This window comes from Alosa sapidissima, chromosome 17 (genome assembly GCF_018492685.1).
Source record: "Alosa sapidissima isolate fAloSap1 chromosome 17, fAloSap1.pri, whole genome shotgun sequence".
NCBI classification, from domain to species: domain Eukaryota; kingdom Metazoa; phylum Chordata; class Actinopteri; order Clupeiformes; family Clupeidae; genus Alosa; species Alosa sapidissima.
Genome location: NC_055973.1, coordinates 14,934,603 through 14,947,077, shown reverse-complemented (window position 1 = coordinate 14,947,077; position 12,475 = coordinate 14,934,603). Strand labels below are relative to the sequence as shown.

Genomic DNA, 12,475 nt, shown 5'->3' with positions numbered 1-12,475 from the left:
GTTTAAAATCAGAATCCCCACCCCCCGGAATCCAGCCGTTTTTTTCTAGCTTCCAGACTGCCTAGTCGAGCAAAGCGGGCGGGAAGCAACTTCAAACAAACAAGAGCCAACAGAAAGTCACCGACTTCGTGGAGTAGTCTGCATCATTACACTTGCCACTTACTGTAAGTTTTGAATGTTATTATTAGTTTACTTTTACTTATTGTATTGTTAACGTGTTTGTCACAGAGAGCGTAGACCTTCTCAAAGTTACTTAGCACGACCACTAACGTTAGCGCGAGGCGATGCAACTCTCCTGCCAAACAGATGAGGGGTAGCTAAGTTAGGCCTACTAGCACTAACGGAGTGGTCGACAGTTGACATTTGGCTTTGAGTCTGTATGTGGCTCACTAAAAGTTGGATGGAGATAGATAAATACTTTATTGTAACCCATGGGGAAATTCGACAAATTACACACTTAGCAGCACAACTAGTGGGCTAGCACTAGCTGCTACCAGACTCAAAATAATTTGACGACGGATGAATCTAGCCACGCGCTCACCCCCAGCGCTAATGTGCTGTTAACAAATGTGCAATTAGCAATACAGACACCTCGTATGTAATAGTTTTGTCGATAGAAACGTTCAATAGTGTACCCCTAAGATACAATATTAAAATAGCATCGACGAGCATGCTCGAACTGAGTTCCTACACTGCACGTTCACATTTTTTCGTAGCTTCTATGGACGTTAGTTTTTAAATTCTGAGTGAGCAGGTGCAGTGAACATCTAGATCAGTGATCCTCACCATTTTTTTCACAAGAGCCACATTGGCAGTGCAAAATCAAAAGGAGAGCCACTTTTACGACAACATACTAATTCACCTTTGCAAATTTGCATTTCAACATAATTGGACATCCCACAAAAAAAAGAAATAACACAGCTATATACAGCCAAGGCTCAACTTCCAGCTAACTTCCTTTCACCTTCATTATTTGGGTGAAGGTATAAGAAGTATAATTCAGATGTTTGCGTTTTTGTAGTGCAGTGTTGTATGTTTATGAAGCACATTTGAAAAAATATATTGGCTGTGTTACCACAGCCTACAGTGGGTCCCTTTTAGAAATGGCCACTTCATTCGAGCTTTCCGTGATTCACGCAGCTGCATGACATGTATACAGTAGAAGTCAAAACTCTTTATGCATCACTATACGCATTTAGCAAAGCAAAGTAGTTATGATGCATCATAAAACTGACAAGTGAGTAGGCAGATCTTGACATATTTATAATGCATTATTCAGATTGAAATGATAATCATTCATAATTAGCTGTCATAATGCATCATGAAGTTGGTTATGACGACTTGTGAATACATATAGATGGTAATAATGAGCATTACAATGCTTTATAGACACCTTATTATGAATGCATTCATATGGCGTTATAAATACAACCTTCATAGAAAGTGTTACCGCATTTAAAAAAAACTTGTTCTAAACTTGTTCTTTGCCTTTTAGGTTGCTGGTCCAAGAATGATCTGGAACTGTAAGTTGTGCACAGCTTCTTTCACTTCCAGAATAGAGTTATTTAGACACTACAGGCTGCAGCATAGCCACTACTCTACAATCAGCCCTCTTCCATGCCTCTACACAGACTGCATATGTACATTTCAGACACTTAGTGCATCGAGTACTCATTTGTCAAGATATCACACAGCACAACCTATCAGTTCCACAGAGCAGAGTCAGGGGCCTGTGGTATTTAAAGGTGCCATGTGTAAGAATTGAGGTAAAAATATCCAAAAAATGAGCTACACGCATCAAAAGAATGAGAAGAAATAAGGGTGATGTCATTAAAAAAATGGCAAGGTATAGTGCTGCAGAGATATCAACCAGAATTAGCATGCTAAATTACTAGCCACAGCCCGACAGGTGTCATAATACCAGCTTCGGCCATGGGAGGCGGTATGCGGGCAACATAACCGCCAGCCAAACTGCAATACACGTTTCTCGGTTGTTACTCTAGAGTAGACCAACTCACTTTCTGGAGGTATACTGCCTCCATCTTTTATGGAATGTGGAGTATGAATTGATTTTTTGGCGGATATTACACATGGCACCTTTAAATGCCCTTTATGCACATATCAGCAAACCTTTTCTAAAGCAGATGTGTTCAGTCATCTCAGAAAGCATTTAAAAAAATCATGAAACGGTGACGTGCCCATACAAGGATTGTAGCTATCGCACAAATGTGTACTCCTCATTCAATTCTCATAAAAGTAGGGAACACCAAGCAGGTCTTGAGTCAGACTTTCAAACTAATATTGTCAGCGAGCGTCCTTACAATCTTCATGCCAATATTTCTGAGGAAGCTAGTGATTTGCATGAGGAATGCCCTGGCCCAAGCAGAGAAGTGGGGGAGGATAATCAGTGTGACACTGGCAGTCTAAGAAATCAACTTAAAAAAAATGTATCTTCCTTGTTCCTTAAGATGGAGGCTATCCTTCACGTCTCAAATACAGCTACTCAGGAAATAGTAGACCACTTGAATCAGATATTTTCCTTATCTGAGCCGTTGATCAAAGAGGCAGTTAGTGATGTACTGCAAAGAAATGGTCACAGTATTGCAGAACCTACACTGAGTGAAGTTGTTGCCGCTGTCATGGACTGCAATGTCCTGTCTACATCAACCTGTAAAGGTGCAGAGTTGAGTTCATACAAGCGCAGAAAAACGTTTATTGAGCGCAACTATCCTTGTGTAATGCCAGTGGAGTACCAATTGGAGGAACCTGGACATACCAGCATGTATGTTCCTATTCTTTCAATGATTCAAGAGTTGTTTAAAAACACAGACATTCTTAGTAAGATTACTGAAACAAATACTGCATCTGATCAATATGCATCATGCTCCAATGGCTCTCATTTCCTTGAAAATGAGTTGCTGTCAACAGGGGATCTCAACCTTCCACTCCAGCTATATACTGATGACCTTGAAATTTGCAATCCGCTTGGCACATCACGCAAAATTCACAAATTTTGCGCTGTATATTGGGTCCTCGCTAATGTGCCACCAAAATACAGATCAGCATTACATACTATACAGCTATCACTACTGGTAAAAGTGACAGATGTCCGTAAGTATGGATATGCAGCTGTACTTGCTCTATTGCTGCGTGATATTCATACTCTGGAAAAAAGATGGTGTCTTCGTCGAAAGAGTGGGTCAGAATGTCAAAGGCACAGTCTTTTGTGTTTCTTCAGACAATTTGGCTGCTCATGGATTAGGTGGCTTTGTAGAGTCATTTAGAACAGGCCATGTTTGCAGATTCTGTGTGGGCTCCGTTGAACAGTTTCAAGTAGCTGAAGTCAGAGAGGGAAAGTTTCCTCAGAGAACCAAAGCTAGCCATGACCTACATGTTCAAACTGTGCAAGAAAGTGACACGTTGAGCAGCCACTTTGGTGTTAAAGGTGGCTGTGCCTTGCAAGAATCCCTGAGTTACTTCCATACAATCACAGGGTTTCCTCCTGATATACTACATGATCTTCTGGAAGGTATCGTTCCCATGGAGCTTTCTCTTTGTATTAAAGAGATGATCCGGCTGAAGTACTTCACTTTGGAGTACTTGAACAACAAGATTACATCATTCCCATATCAGCACACTGATAAAGTGGATAGACCTCAGCCACTTCCCAAAACGTTTCTTTCTCGAGGAACGATTGGAGGTAATGTTCATGAAAATGCCACTCTGCTCCGACTTTTTCCATTGCTTGTTAGCAGTGTAGTACCAGAAGGTGATAAGGCATGGGCTGTTTTGATGGAGCTGAAAGAGGTGGTAGAGTTAGCATTGTGCCCATCATTTACAGTTGAGACCTTAGACTATTTTGAGTGCAAAATCAGTGATCATAGACAGGCACTTCTTGAGGTTTTCCCTGAGGTTAGGCTCCGTCCTAAACACCATTTTGTCGAGCACTATCCTGCTCTAGTCAAGTGCTTTGGGCCCCTGCTGCACGTTTGGACCATGCGTTTTGAGGCCAAGCACCACTTTTTCAAAAGAGTGGTGCATGACGCTCAAAACTTCAAAAATATTTTGAAGACAATGGCAATCCGACACCAACACATGATGGCATATCATCTTGCTGCACCATTGAATCTGTTCTGGTTTCAGCTCTACCAGAGGTTGCTCAAGTGCACATTAGAGAACAAACAACTAGTGATGCAATCTACAAGACGTCAAATGTGACTGTTGATGGCACAGACTATGTCTGTGGAGTGTTTCTGTCTGTAGGAGTCAGCGGTGGACTGTCAACATTTTGCAAAACAGAACAGATCTTCCTTGTAAATCACAATTTATCTTTTCTCTGTTTAGACTATGACTCCTGGTATGTGAACATGAACATCTACGGTCCTATGAGCTGACCACTGCAAACACAAGCCTGTCGATCCACCTGCAGTCTGGTCTGAATGATACAGTCCCTCTTCCAGCATACAAGATGGGCGGCTCACTGCTGCTAACCCTGAAGCGGTTCATTCAAGTGAGACAGGACTAAGGTAATGGACTAATGGTTATTTTATGTATAAGTTATTGTGTCTTTATTCACTCTCTGGAATTAAGCAATTTACACTTAGGTACATAAGTATTTGGACACATGCTAAAGTTGACTAAAAAAAGTAATAAAGTCATTTTAGAAATCCTTATCCTGATAGTCACCTAGGCCTCTGGAATTAAAATAACCCCACACCATCACATATCCATCACCATACCTGAGGCATACCTGAGGAATTGCCACAAAAAGCAGTTGTGCACATTTCACTTTCACAAGACTCCAGCTCTATTCTGCTTTCAGATGTGTCCTCTCCAGAGCGTCTCAGCAGGTGGCCTACGGGACCTTTTCCAGTTCCCACCTTTGATTTTGATGTTGAGGTGGAACTTAGAGATGGGAATGCGGAATATGAGAAGAACCACACACCCCTTAAAGTGACAAGAGACCTAAAGCATGACATTTTAGAAAAGCTTGCATCTACTATATATGGTTTTAAGGCTTACCCAAGTGATGAAGACATTGCAATGGCTGCTGAGGCTCTTGTAGCCAAACATCCCTGCCTGAAGGAAGCAGGATCTGAGACTGGCTGGAATGGATGGAAATGCAACCTCAAGTTCAAAATGGGCAAAGATGAGGCGTGCTGGATGTCAGGAGGTCCTGTACAGTGAGTCTCCTAAGTCACTAACAGATTCTACTGTGTTAGCAGAAAGGAAGAGCTGGAGAACACTGCAGATTAGTCTTTTATTTCGTGCAAACAAATAGAAAATGACTGACGTCATTAAAAGATAAAGTTGTAGTGTGCTCCAGCTCTTCCTTCCTACAAGCACTGTCCTACTGTGAAGCACCTGTCAGCTGCTAGAGGAGTGCCCCTCTCAATCTAGATTCTACTGTGTATTATGTAGACAGTTCATCAAAATACTAACATGTTTTAGGACCTACCTTTGTTTTGTCCAACCATATATTTTTAGTATATGGCCTGTTTTCTTTCTCCTCACTATGAAGGAACTGTATTGGCGTTGTATTCAAAGTAATAAGATGTAAAGTAAAACATTTTCCTGCAAATGCCCTTTAGCTTGGTTTCAGTCTCTCACACCACTTAGACTATCTGTTAATTTGGCTAATTTATGTGTGCAGAACATGGATCTTATGTTTTTCACCTTTTACAATGAGACCCAGGTCTCCCTTACTGGATTTCAACAGCACTTGGTTGAAGAAAGATAAATGGTATGTCATCTGTTCTGTTCCATGTGTTAGTTTGTGATAAGTATCTCTCTTTCATTTATTAAGGACGAGTCTGATAAGCCAGTGGGCCTCCTTGCTGTCATCAGTGACCATGACGCAGTCTAAAGTCCAGTTCACTACCAACCTGTGAGAGTCTCTGTCGTCATTGAAAGTGATGCCGGTGTCAGCCTCCCCAGACTTGGCGACGCCTTCCTGGTAATCTTTGGACTGATCTATGCACTACACCTCAGCTATCCCAAAGCACTGACCAACCATTTGAATTTATTCAAAAGATTTCACTTTTTTTTAAAGAAGGCTGCAGGGTTACCAGACTAGTTCAGTTTTCCTTTTGTCTGCTTACTGTAATGCCTACTAAGTTACTGCACTACTCTACAGGTGTTACGCTAATAGGCCCAAAAAACACAATATGCATTGGTTCTCATTAAAGTGATGGTTTGGACTAAAATTCACCCTAGGTTAATTGCACCGTGACAACCAGTCAAAAACATTGGCACTAACATAACATGTATATCTGGTAAATTACACCACTAATAATTCCTGGAATGTTACCACACTTCTTCAGTAGTACACATAGGGTCTGTACTTGTGAACCAAGGCATTGGAATGTTTGTAAGTACACCTTTTATTAAAAATAGCACTTGCCTACTAGTTTCTGATCTTCTGCTGCTAGCTACCGTTGTGCACTGCTTTTACTCACTTTTTCTGAAACAAGGAAGTGGTGTCTGCGCAGCGGAAGATCGTTTCTTCTCTCTGCTACTCTGCCCAGGTGTACTACTGAAGAAGTGTGGTAACATTCCAGGCATTATTAGTGGGGTAATTTACTAGATATATACGTTACATTAACGCCAATACTAACCTAATCAGCGACTAGACCTAACACGAATGTTCGACCATTGCTAAAAAAATGGTTATGAGGGGGTATTATCGTGCAATTAACCTAGGGTTAATTTGACTCCAAACCATCCATTTAATATAATGCTAAAATAAGGCTACTGTTTTTGTATGCTTTATTGTTTTTCTCAACTGTGGGCTGCGCAAGGTGACCCAAATTACACTGTGCATTTGATGGGTTATACATTTGCATGTTAAACATTTAAAAGAACTGTTCTTGAAGTCTATAGAATTTGTGATTTCTTCTAAATTACTGCCCTGTTGCCCTACTCAGGAATTAAGCCAAAAGCACACTGGTGTTCTTTTAAATCTGCAACGAAAGATAATTATTTTTGTATTTTTTGTTATTAATTGTTAGAAATGGGTGATACATATCTTCCCTTTGGCCTTAAGTGAGGAGGAACATATTTTGAAAAAGTATATGTTTTCTATTTTAATTTATAAATGTTTATTATTTATTTTTCTATTTAATTTTAACATTGCAGTGTGAAAGGGGAGCAGGCAAGAATAATAAATAAACGCTGTGTTAAGTTAACATAAAAATGGTGTGGTTGTGAAATTATTTTCTTTTAAGTTCTGTGAACTTATTCCAGTTGACTGGAAACTGGTAATTTATATTAACTGTAAATATTTAAGTTGAGCTAAATGAGCACTTTAATTTAACTCTTATCAAAAGGTACAAGTGGCAAGTCATCCAACCTTTTAAGTTCTGGAAAATGTGGACTTTAAGTTAGTCAACTTAAAACAATTAAGGCAATCGATTGCCTTATTTTTTTTGAGTTCTGTGAACTTATTCCAGTTGTTTTGAAAACTGGAAACTTGTAAGTCATATTAACTGAAAATAATTGAGTTGCCTAAACTGAACATTGTAAGTCATATTAACTGCAAATATTTGAGTTGAGCTAAATGAGCACTTTAATTTAACTGTTCTCAAAGGCTACAAGTTGCAATTCATCCAACCTTTTAAGTTCTGGAAAATGTGGACTTTTAAGTTAGTCAACTTAAAACAATTAAGGCAATCGATTGCCTTAATTTGTTTGAGTTCTGGGAACTTGTTCGGGTTTACAGTGGCCTAATAAATAAAAATCACCATTTTAACAAACTTGTTGAATTGAATGTCATCTGTACCCTGTATGCACATAAAGGCTACACATTTCCACAGCACCAGAATCCGACCGAATGCCTCCCTCAACCCCCTCCATAATCGGCCTTCCACTATTATTTGCGATGGCCAACTCCTCTGCTACTGTAAAACACTCTGGTGCCTTTTTCTCCTACAGTAGTGTTCGAAGACATCTGTTTCTTGTTAGCTGTAAAACAGAGGCCAAGTGAAGGCTATAAGCTAGGCCTACATGTTTTCATAATTAAGAAATATTAATGCAAGCTATAACTATATAAACCTACTATTCTGAATAATGTGTTTGTGTTTCATTTTCACCTGCTGCCATGTGCATTTGGCAATGGTGTGGCATCTGAAATGTTCACAGGATTAGGCATACACTAAATCAGTCAATGGGGGCTACTTAAACATTCAATTATCCTATTAATGTAATCTATATGCCCACTTCTAAATTGTGTTGCATCTGTAGGCATTTCTATGAACTCAAAATAGGCAATTTAATTATTTCAACTCATTTCAGACATTCCGCAAGCTATTAATCCTCCGTAACACATATTTGAAGAACATGTGGAAATAAAACTTTACTTTTAGGCAGCTACCCGATCTGCAATACGTTGCCAACAGCCTTGCCTTGCTTTGTTTACTGCCGACGTATTTGATTTTTGTTGTAGAGTGGGTTTTAATTCCTCATAACTTGGCATAATAATTGTGCATAATGACATTGCTGCAAATTTGCTAAAAGTTAACTGCAACTGTTTACCAGAAACATAATTTGCATGTGAAAATATGACCTTCGCCAGAATCCTGAAATTTATGTAAGGCTCACCAGCGTCTCTTCTTTCTGAGGAGATAAATAAAGTCCACCTGTCTCCTCAGATGTGAACTTCTACCGCAGCACCATCAAGAGCATCCTCACCAAATGTGTCACAGTTTGGTATGGCAACTGCTCTGCCTACAACCGAAAAGCACTGCAGAGGGTGGTGAAAACTGCCCAGCACATCATCGGTTCCTCACTCCTCTCCATCGTGGCCATCCAGTGCAAGCGATGCTTGCGTAAGGCGCACACTGATCGTATTGTTACACTGTTGGGATGCATTCAAAATAGTTAGTATGCTAAAATAGGCAGTAGATGTTATTAGGTAGGCTAGTGAGATACACAAGACTCAATAAATAAGCTTCCTGGCTTTAGATTCAGATTCCAAATCATACAATATTTCAAAACATTTATCTCCAATTTTTCAGATTCTTTTATTATTTTAGGGGGAGACTTTAATACCATACTAGATCCACAAATGGATCGCTCTTCATCAACTTCCAGACAGAAAACGAATCACTCTTCAACACTTAGCAATACATGCTAGATAATGGATTGATTGATGTCTGGAGACTGAAAAACCATGCCTCTAAAGAATACACATACTATTCAACTGTTCATAATAGTTTCTCCCGACTAGATTATTTTTTGGTTAATAACTCTTGTGCATGCAATATTATAGACTCAACTATTCATAGTATTATCATCTCAGATCATGGTCCTGTGAGTATTACCCTTTTAGCAGACCAACACTCCTACCCACCTCCAAGGTGGCGTTTTAACACCTCACTTCTGAGTGATAAAGAATTTTATAATTATTTTGCATCTAAGTGGGATTCTTTCTTGTATAGTAATGACACTCCTGACATTAGTTCATGTACATTGTGGGAAACTGCCAAGGTGTTCATGAGGGGAAGAATAATTTCATATTGCTCATATAAAAAGAAAAAAGACAGGGCAGAGGAACAACAACTACTGAAAGAAATGAAGAGACTGTAAATTCTATCTTCTAGGACACCTGACAGATCAGTAAATAAAGAGTTATTGGATGTCAAATATAAATTGAGTAGCATATATAACTAGAATTGCAGTTCCGAGGAACTGCAAGAGTGGGTTTGATCAGGGGCATGGAACTCGGCCTCATCCAAGGATTCCGACGGTACCTCATTTATGAAAATCGGGCACACGGATCAAAGGTTATCTGCATTAACGCAACATCCAATAAGCTAAAACGCATAAATAACGTGGTTGCTATGCTGGTTGCTAGGGCAATCATGCTGGTTGCTATGGTGGTCGCTAGGTTAGAAGGCCAGTGCCTCCTGAGAGGCCTGAAGGGTCAGTTCTGAGGTTGTTGGCTGCTGGAACCGAAAAATGGACTGCATTTTCTTAAAAGACAATGTGACTGAATGTGACTAGTTTGCACAGAAATGTACGATTTTTCCCACCCTCATCGACCTTGTTTAAATGATCACACGACGCCTCCTTGCTGCTTTGTCGTCTAAATCAGCCTTTCTCAAACTTCTTTGACCTGAGGCCCAGTCAAGGCATACTTTGGGGTCATAGGGCCTACATACATGAACCCACCCCCTCCTCCTCCCACCCCCCCATCAAATTGTAATGATATCACAATTATTATTATTTTTATACTATATTGCTATATATGCACTTCAAAACAGTCAATGTTTAAAGTGCTAAGATTGTTCACAAAAGTTTGTGAAAGCATGCACATCAGAGTACTGCTTTACTAATGTAAAATATAATTAGGCCTACACTAGTTTCATTGTTTTTGCATTGATGCATGATGCTTGCATGAGAAATACTTCTCAAAACAACAGCAATTATATGGGTGCCATTGTTTTGGGATGTTTCCCTCATGCAAGCATCATACACTGATAGAGTTTATATATGCTATTTAATTACATTTCATCTGAATGCCTGAATGTAAGAATTCAGGAAACACAATACCAGCTTTTAACATTTCTGTTGTTTACTAGTTTATGTAAATCACATAACACATGAACTGTTTACATACTACTGATAGCCCATTACTGTACACAATAATACTGTGCCCATTCATTAACATATTAAACATAAGGCGTCTTGTTTACACATTTAAACCATATTTGCACTTAAAATTTCGACTCTAAATTGTAGAAACTACATCTACGAAGTCTAAGGAAGATAACCATGTAGTCTGTTCAAAGATTACGTCGATTTTATGAGAACGCCAGCCCTCAGAAAAGCAGTAACTATTCATTCATTCACTTCCTTTTTTCTAGCTCGCAAAATCGCGGTTGTTCTGTTTACACATTAAAACCATATTACACTTCGAATTTCGCCTCCAAATTGTAGTAACTACATCTACGAAGTCTAAGGAAGATAACCATGTAGTCTGTTCAAAGATAAGATACATTTTGACAGAACTACAGACCTCGTAAAAGTAGTACCTAAAATGACTCCATTCACTTTATTGCAAAATCGCGGTTGGTCTGTTTACACATTAAAACCATGCTAACAATTTACATTTCGACTCCACATCGTTGTAACACCATACCAAGGGTCTTAAGAAGTGAGTCAATTTGGCTGATTACGTTAACGCATTTCCAGGGCTTGTCAGCTCAAAAAAGCAGTGGCTATTGCTAACGCATTCATTTTCAATGCCTAGCATGTTAGCTAACATTAATAGGTTGCATATGACAACAGCAAATAGCTAACGTTTACGTTAACCTAACTTACTTATTGTTGATGTTGACCCGACACGTTCATAAGTTAGACCATAGACTGATAAGTACGTCCATCAAACTAAAAGGGTTCGTTCTTCGAGGTCTTCAAATTCGTTCGAATTCCGTGTGTATCCTGTGTATCTTTCGTGCTGCTATCCTGTTGCCTCTTCCCTGCTGTTCCGGCAACAAGGTTTCACGCGAGATTTACGCCACATCCCAGAGAGTTGTGTTTTCCCAAGATGGCGCCCGTCTGTATATGTGAACGAGACGTGAACGGTACTGTTTTTCTTTTTAATAAACTGCCTGTAGACTTACACAGTTCTCAATGCTTCGGTTTACATGTAGATACCCTCATTATGCTACGGTGTAAGTGTGTTGCTATTTGGAGCCTTGGTAGCAATTTATTTTTACTCTAATCACAGCACCCAGAATGCATTGCAACACACCGTCATGGAGGGACTCATTGTTAGGTCGGCTTTAAATAACATACAGAACCTACAGTAGTTTAACCAGAGAGGGTTCAAGCGGAGCGAGAGGCGCGAACGTTCGACAATTTCCGCGATCGATTATTGCAAGGGGGAGGGGGGGAAATCCCCCTTTATGCAGACCAGAGTAAGCCCTTGCTGCACTAATTGCAAATTCGCTTGAGTATAAACTATCCACTTTAACTAATGTCAGTAGTGTTATTCAGCTAGTTGTCATTTCAAAGAAATTACACTTCTCCGTTTAAAATGTTACCTTAGCTAAGAGGCTAGCTAGCATGATAACAACCGGACAGTAACTGGCAGCAGCATGGTCTAATATTAAGTTATTTTATTACAAATCCGAACACTAAAAAATTACACTATTAGGGTTGAAATGATCCCAAACACTTACAGATTATGACACAATTTTCCAAAAAACCCTCAACAAATCCAGAAAGACAAAATGACCAATTTATTGGTAAAATTCCACAAGTCTCCATTGACATTAGTGCAGCAAGGGCTTACTCTGGTCTGCATAAAGGGGGATTTTCCCCCCTCCCCCTTGCAATAATCGAACGCGGAAATTGTCGAACGTTTGCGCCTCTCGCTCCGCTTGAACCCTCTCTGGTAAAATTTTAAACGGAGAAGTGTAATTTCTTTGAAATGACAACTAGCTGAATAACATTACTTACATTAGTTAAA

General features: G+C 39.6%; 1 protein-coding gene and 1 long non-coding RNA gene across 5 annotated transcripts in view; one reads left to right on the top strand and one right to left on the bottom strand.

The window, feature by feature from the left end:
* Window positions 1-11,611, bottom strand: part of gorasp1b (golgi reassembly stacking protein 1b) — a 32,975-nt gene extending 21,364 nt beyond the window's left edge. For 2 of the 4 annotated variants that reach the window (XM_042067266.1, XM_042067267.1), the window contains exons 1-2: window positions 5,023-5,105; window positions 4,751-4,905 (exon numbers count right to left, since the gene is read on the bottom strand). The gene's annotated coding sequence lies outside the window, so the exon portion shown is untranslated. Of the gene's footprint in view, window positions 1-4,750; window positions 4,906-5,022; window positions 5,106-8,598; window positions 8,855-11,322 lie in introns of those variants that run through there. The other 2 variants (XM_042067264.1, XM_042067265.1) reach the window with 2 other exon arrangements.
* LOC121687997 lies at window positions 38-7,166 on the top strand. Its single transcript, XR_006024476.1, has 5 exons — window positions 38-164; window positions 1,496-1,523; window positions 4,345-4,526; window positions 4,823-5,183; window positions 5,807-7,166. It is a non-coding gene; the product is annotated as an uncharacterized LOC121687997 (long non-coding RNA).
* Window positions 11,612-12,475: the final 864 nt, after the last annotated feature.